The sequence below is a fragment of the Rattus norvegicus genome, chromosome 13 (genome assembly GCF_021556685.1).
Source record: "Rattus norvegicus strain SHRSP/BbbUtx chromosome 13, alternate assembly SHRSP_T2T, whole genome shotgun sequence".
NCBI lineage: Eukaryota > Metazoa > Chordata > Mammalia > Rodentia > Muridae > Rattus > Rattus norvegicus.
The window spans coordinates 22,988,904-22,995,723 of record NC_141546.1 but is presented as its reverse complement, the minus strand read 5'-3'; the positions used below and the strand labels follow the sequence as shown (position 1 = coordinate 22,995,723).

Here is a 6,820-nt window from a genome sequence, read left to right as displayed (position 1 = left end):
AGAGTATTTGTTTCTCTGTCAATAAACAGTGCGTGCCTGGTCTAGACTTCACCTCAGCAGGTAGGAGGAGTGTGCCTAGGCCTGTGTCAAGGTTTCAGGAGGGCTGCAAGGCCTTCCTCCTACCCTGTGTTTTTGATCTTCTGATGGGGGCCACACCATGTTCCCTCCGTCATATTTGGATAGCATATGACATAAACACAGGTGTGACCTCTGCCGGTGTACTAAGCTACAATTAGAATAAGTGAGACCAGATAAAGCCAGCTGGAGCTTAAGGTTGAAGCCAAAAACAGCCAGTTCTGATTTTCACTGAAACTAATGTCACAAGAAGAAAGACATGGGTGGCCCTCCAGGGCACCCTGTTCAATATCCTCTGGTGTAGTTCTGTGTGTATAGGGCTTGCATGAAGTAAGCCATTGTTTGACAACTGCTGTAAGGACACCGTCTACACTCCTCCCTGGAGCATCCCAGGTCTCTGGCTAGGTGAAATCTGAATAGGGTGACTTCCCTTAGGTATTGTGACAGATTTGGCCCTGTTTTTGGCAGTGAGTGTTATGTCGCTTCTTTAGGGCTTAGAGTCCTGGGAAACTGACCATATTCCTTCATTTTCTTGCCTTCTGGTGCTCAGCCTGGAAACATAACCCCAAATGGTACTTAATTCCTCAGGGGAAAAATATTTGTCAAACCCACAATTAACTTAATTGTTTATTTGTGCGGAGACTTTCTTGTTTAGTGCCAGGACATGAAGGAGGGCGGCTCCAGATTTGTGTTCATATTCTGGATCTTACTCACCACACGCCCGCTCAGCAGGCACAAAATGGAGAAGGGAAAGAAGAAAATGGAAGGCAGTGCGGTGTCCACTGTAGGCTGTGCTGTGTCCACCGTAGGCTGTGCTGTGTCCACCGTAGGCTGTGCTGTGTCCACCATAGGCTGCTTTTGGCAAGCATTCCTTTCTGGACCTCTGCTCGTCTAGAGGTCAGACTGAGTGGTGAGCTTCTTAGTAGTTAGGGGATTCACTACACTGTAGCTTCTAGGCAGAAAAGGCTATGCACTCAAAACTAGACTTGGGAAGAGTTTCTTGAGTTTCTTTAGACACTCGAGTTTCTATGTGAACGTCAACTGGATGTAGATGTAGATGCCAGCTCCTGGTATTGTTGTACTGCCCAAGCAAAGGGGTGTGTGTGTGGTGTGTGTGTGTGTGTGTGTGTGTGTGTGTGTGTGTGTGTGTGTGTGTACTGTGCATATACTTTAGATGCTGTTTCTTAGGAACTATCCACCTTTTTAAAGGCAGGGTCTATCAGTTTCTTGAAATTCACCAAATAGGCTAGAGAGGCTGGCCAATTCATGCTTGGGATGGGCCTGTCTCTGACTCCCCAACATTGGCATTATAAGTCTGTACCACCATGCCCTAGCTTTGGGAAATATGAGTTCTAAGGAACAAACACAGATCATCATGCCTGCATGGGGAACATTTTACTGACTGAGTCTTCTCCCCAGGCCAGGGGACATTTTTTAGTGGTCACCCATTGATGAGTTTGTATTAGCATTTCGTGGGTTGAAGTCAAGAATACTGCTAAACATGCAAGAAAGCCCGTGTTCTTCCTCTTCCCTAATGAAGAGCCATTTGACTCAAAACATCATTGAAGCAAGTCCCAAGCCTGGCAGCATGGCTGGGATGATATACATAAGAAAAGACATTTTCCTTTGTGGACATTCTGCTGCCATTTGATGCTGTTTCTCCAGAACTGGGGGAGCCTTGCTGTCAATTCTTGCCCTACTCACCTCTTTCTAATGCCTTCTTAACTTTGTTGGTAGTGCTTGCTGCTCAGCAAACCTTGTGGGTATTAACTGGGTCCTTCAAGACTTGAGAAATGTCTTCAAGCAGCAGAGAAAAGAGTCCCAGTCCAGAGTCCTTGCTTGGCTGCTCCAGTGGCTCTCAGTGACTGGACAATGAGCCTGGGATATGGAAGTCACACCTCTGACCTGCCAAGAGAACAAGGCTGGGGATCCCAGAAGGGACAGGGAGTGACAGGTGACAGGGAGTGGCAGGGGAATCAATGCAACCCCAAGCTCAGAGCAAAAGCTGCAATGGCTTGCAATTTACAGGGTGCTCCACATCTGGCTAAACAGGGCTTCTCTCTTCTTAGCCTCCAGCCCTCAGAATAGGTGGCCGTACTTCTTGATCCCCTTGTTGGCCGTGCCCACTGCTGCTATTTCTGCTGCACACCACAACGGGGTAGTAGAGAGCGGCAGGCTGTTCTCAAATATACCAACCACCTCTTAACCATTGCCTACTGACCCTAGCAGGCTGATCCCCAGATAACACCCTGTTCTTCCTAACTCATCATCACCAGTCAGTGCACGGGATGCTTATATGGAAATCTGACCCCTTTGAGAGTACCTAATATGTACCTATCACATGGCTTCTCAACTTTGTGAGACAGTGGCTATCCCTGAAGCAGTCCAATTCTAGTACCTTTCTCTAAGTATTTAATTTACTGTTTTTTTTGTTTTGTTTTGTTTTGTTTTTTAATAAAGGGACCACAGTGCCATTTGGCTCCTGTCTAGTCTGCAACTCCCGTGACATTCTTACCTTGAGCCCGTATATCTTTGTAGAGTGTACTAAGGGTCAAACATGTTTTGTACATTGACCAAGGTAACTCTGTGCTGTGGTGACTTTGGAACTCAGTTAAGCATCCCAGGCTTAGGTTAAAGTCCCAGGCAGTCTCGAGCTTCTTTTAAAATGTGTAACATGTCTATCTTTCTAGAGCACAACACATTTGTTATGGACCTGTTTGAGTTAGGGCTTGTTCGTAGTCGCTTAGCCGTCGTGTAAACACACAGCTTTGCTAAGGTACCAAGCGCTGTTAGATCCCAGAAAAGCAGACAGGTCAAATGCACACTGCACTCCAACAGAATACAGGCAGGCAGTAGTGCACACAAGCTCCTTAAGACAGAGGTGAAGCCTGGCGAGAAAAGTCTCAGGTGATGGGGAGCAGGGACAAGACCCAGAAGACCTTCCTAAGTATTCGAAGTTGCCTTTGAGCTGCGTCCAGAGTGGGTACAAAGGGGAAAGTGGCCCCTCAGCTGGAGGCCATGGCTTCAGCAAATACCACCAGTGGTCACATGGAGTGTAAGGCACACAGTGGGACTGAGCAGTCACGGTCCTGTAATCCCACACTAGGGAAGCTGAGACAGAAGGATTGCTACAAGTTGGAGGGCGGCCTTAGGTTGGCATAGTAGGGTGACACCCATTTCAGGATCGGGCACAGCTGGCCAGGGGATAATACTCCATTATTTCTTCACTTTATCCCCTTCCCTTTGATGACCGAACCTTCAGCCAAGAGTGCAGGAGGCAAGTACACCCGAGGGATACCAAGTTCAGGATCAAGTCTGACTGGTTCTAACTCATTCTCTCCATCCCTCTCTTTCTTCTTCTGTCCTCCCTCTCTCCCTCCTCCCCCACCCCTGAATTTCCCCCTCTGTGGAGTACGAAGGTAGAGACACAGAGTCAAAGGCCAAGTAAAATAGTTTCCCAACTGAGAGGAAGCAAACAGGCTGTGGATGTTTGTGCTAAATTTGGGCAAGTTGATGAAGTAACCTTTCATTTTAGAATTTTCTTAAAACAGGAATGTTTTTATATTTTCGACCACCTCAGAATTGGGCAAACAAGGTGTTGCCAGGGGACAGCACTACTATGTGAGTGATGACCACATCAAAACCCCAGTTGGGTGAGGTATACAGCTTCTGTGCTCCAAACAGTCACACTGGTTTAGTGTCAAATGCACATTCTAAGCGTTCAGACCTTATTTTCTCTTATATAAACAACTTGCTATCTATTTATAGCTGTTGGTTTCGGGAGGTGGAGGGTGTCATCATGTGCAAGCAACACAAACTAATCAGAACATGAAGGTTAGGTTTTGCAGGTTGGCTGCAAGAAGAGCCTGTTTTGATTACAGTCCCCTACCCAAACCCTTGCTTGAGCTTCTGAATTGGTATTTTTCTGATTGTCATCCAAACCGTTCTCCCAACTTCTGTACATTCCATACACAAGTAACACACATGTTGGCTGCTTCCTGTGGGAAGGAACCCCGCCTTGACATTAGCCAGTGAGTCCATTTAGCCATACACCACTGAAAGCCCCAGCTAGCAGAAAGCCAGTGTGTGGTGGGCATTTGGTTACAACTCGCTTGTGTTTGAACATTTATATTTATAATAGTGCTAATCTCCAAGGGACTCAAATCACATTAAGAGCTTTATCTTGGGCTGCCAAGGAAATTAGCATGTATCCACATGACTAGGCTCTATGAGAAATTGGGGTTGGGCTGACAGAAATGTAATAAGTGCCAACTTTCATCTCAATTACCTTTTCCATGAGAATTTGTTTGAAACACAAATGTCAGGTTGGGCCATTAGCATCCCCTGTGCATACAAGTCCCCCTCCCCCTGCACACAACTCCCTGCCTCGATGGCCTGGCCTTTCTCTGAGCCCTTGCAGCTGTGTATTGGGAAGCCTTGTATGTCGGCGGGATGTTCTTCCTTCCTCTGCCCTTCTGGCCTGACACACACTAGTCTGTACCCAGAGGGAGAAGAATTGTGTCTCTCCGTGTGTCCGCCTGGTGACCAGTCTGTGTAACCCATGCCCAGTAGATCTGCTGACAGGAGCATTAGTCAGTGGAGACCAGACGGTGTGGGAAAGTGGAGGTGAGAGTAAGTTAGGGCTGCATATGGCCCGCCAAGATGAGGATGGGAGTTTTAGGGGGGAAATCTAGACAGTTTAATTTGACTAATCTGTGTGGCTAATTTATAGAAAATGCACAAGCATGGGGGAAAGCTTTCTTGGCAATGGGAGAGATGAAACAGGCAGGGAGTGTCCCCAAGTCGCACTGCAGAAGAGAAAGCAAAGATGACTGGAGGAGTAATTTATGGAAACTGCACTGAGACCTCAGTGTAGTCAGGATAAGCAGAGGCCTGTTTGCCTGCTCAGTGAACTTGGAGTGTTGCTGTCAAACTGAGAGGAGGCCAGGAATTACCCAGGGCCTGCTGGGGAGCCAGCACCCTCCCCTCCCCGGCCTGGTAACTTCTGAAGTGCTACATTTTGAGTTGTGTTCTTTCCCAGAAGCACTTTTTTTTTAAAAAAAACATACTACCTAAGCTTCCGTTTTTTTGTTTGTTTTTAATTATACTTATTCACTTGTGTGCATTGGGGTGGAGGCATTGTTCATGTCCCAAGGATCAAACTCAGGTTCCCAGATTTGGTAACAGGCGCCCTTATCTCTTGAGCTATCCTGCTGATCCAGACTCAACTTCTGTTTGAAGTTTTATTTAAATCGATTTCTTCAGCCTCACACAGAGACTGCAGGTGAGCGAGGCTCCAGCAGCTCCCTAGAAAGCTGGACAGGAGGTTCTAGAATTCATGGCAGATTTTGGAGAGGGGGCAAAAGGAAGGCATCGCCGTGATGATTTCACAGGCTACGGAGGAATCTAACTCCAGAAATGAGGATGGAAAGAAAGAAAAATGCTAAGGAGCAAAAATGGCAAACCAAGAGAAATAATAAGCAGACAATAGAGGTGAACATTGCAGTAAAAGAGAAAAATGGCCCCATTGCCCAGTGGGCAGAGAACTCAGTTTTCTTTAGCTTTGCGCCGTACAAGGTATATAGCCTTTTTCTGTGTTCTCTTCCTCTTTTAATTTCTCCCTTCACAAAAAGTGCTGGAGAACGAGAACACAGAGCTGTGTGAGAGAAACTCTTGATGTAGGTCCTATGCCTGACTAAGTGTATAGTTCGGAGTTCCCTTCCCCTTTTGTGCTACCCCAGGCGAAGGGGGTCAGCTGTATCTGCGTACAGGAAACCTCTCTCCCTGAAGCTGAAATCCTGATGTTGTCAAGGGGCCCTTTGCACAGACAGCCATGCAGTCAGGCCTTGGGCTTGATTCCAAAGAGAAAGTAGATAAAAGCTGGAACTTGGATTGCTAGCCCCTCCCCACCATCACTTTCACCCACGCCAGGTCATGTGGTCATCCTGAGATTTTTCATGCCTGAGTGAAAAGCTGGAGATGCCATCAAGAAAAGGCTTTTAAGAGAAGGCTGGGTTATTAATATGCTGTTGTTTGGACACTCATTGTTGTCCTACAAATGACTCCAGCTCCTTTCCACACATGGGTGGAGGTGGCAGATAACGTGATGGTGGGCCCGGGCAGACACAAGAGTAAATTCTGCAATATCATCCAACATTGAGAATAGAAATGAGTTTTCTTTTTCTTGCAATTTAAACGTATCAAACAGACAGGGATGTTGCAAGTAAGCAGGTAACCTCTGTATTCAAGCTATTCACAATACCTTGGCTCCAATCAAGCCATTTATTTAGAGCTTATGTTGAGGGAGACTTGGGGACAGACAGATTGTGTCAAGACTTTGAGTTCAGTTCTAGGCCCACTGTTAGCAAGTATCTTTGAGAAAGACATACTCTAGTTCATCTGTAAAAATAGGTAAAACCCTAGTGGGAACTTCCTTCTGAGTTCTTGTGTGTTACTCTGGCTTATAGATCTGACCATCCTTTATCTGGCAATTTATCTATTTCTATTTATAGTAAACACTTATATAACTGAGTGACAAAGGTTATGGTTTCACCTTTGGTGTCCGCTCACTAGTATTGAATGGTCATTTTGGAGCCCTAAGTTCTAGTCGGTAGGCCTGCAACCTGTGAGCTCAGTCTCCACTTGGTAGGATAGCATTCATCGCATCACTGTGGGGTTTTCTCCTGTCCAGTGTCAAGGGTCAATTTGGGGCAGTGAAAAACCAATCAGTCACATATGGTGGTGC

At 46.4% G+C, this 6,820-nt stretch overlaps 1 protein-coding gene across 2 annotated transcripts in view; it reads left to right on the top strand.

Annotated features, from left to right (window-relative positions):
* Bcl2 (BCL2, apoptosis regulator) overlaps positions 1–6,820 on the top strand; it is a 164,496-nt gene that overhangs the window by 137,625 nt on the left and 20,051 nt on the right.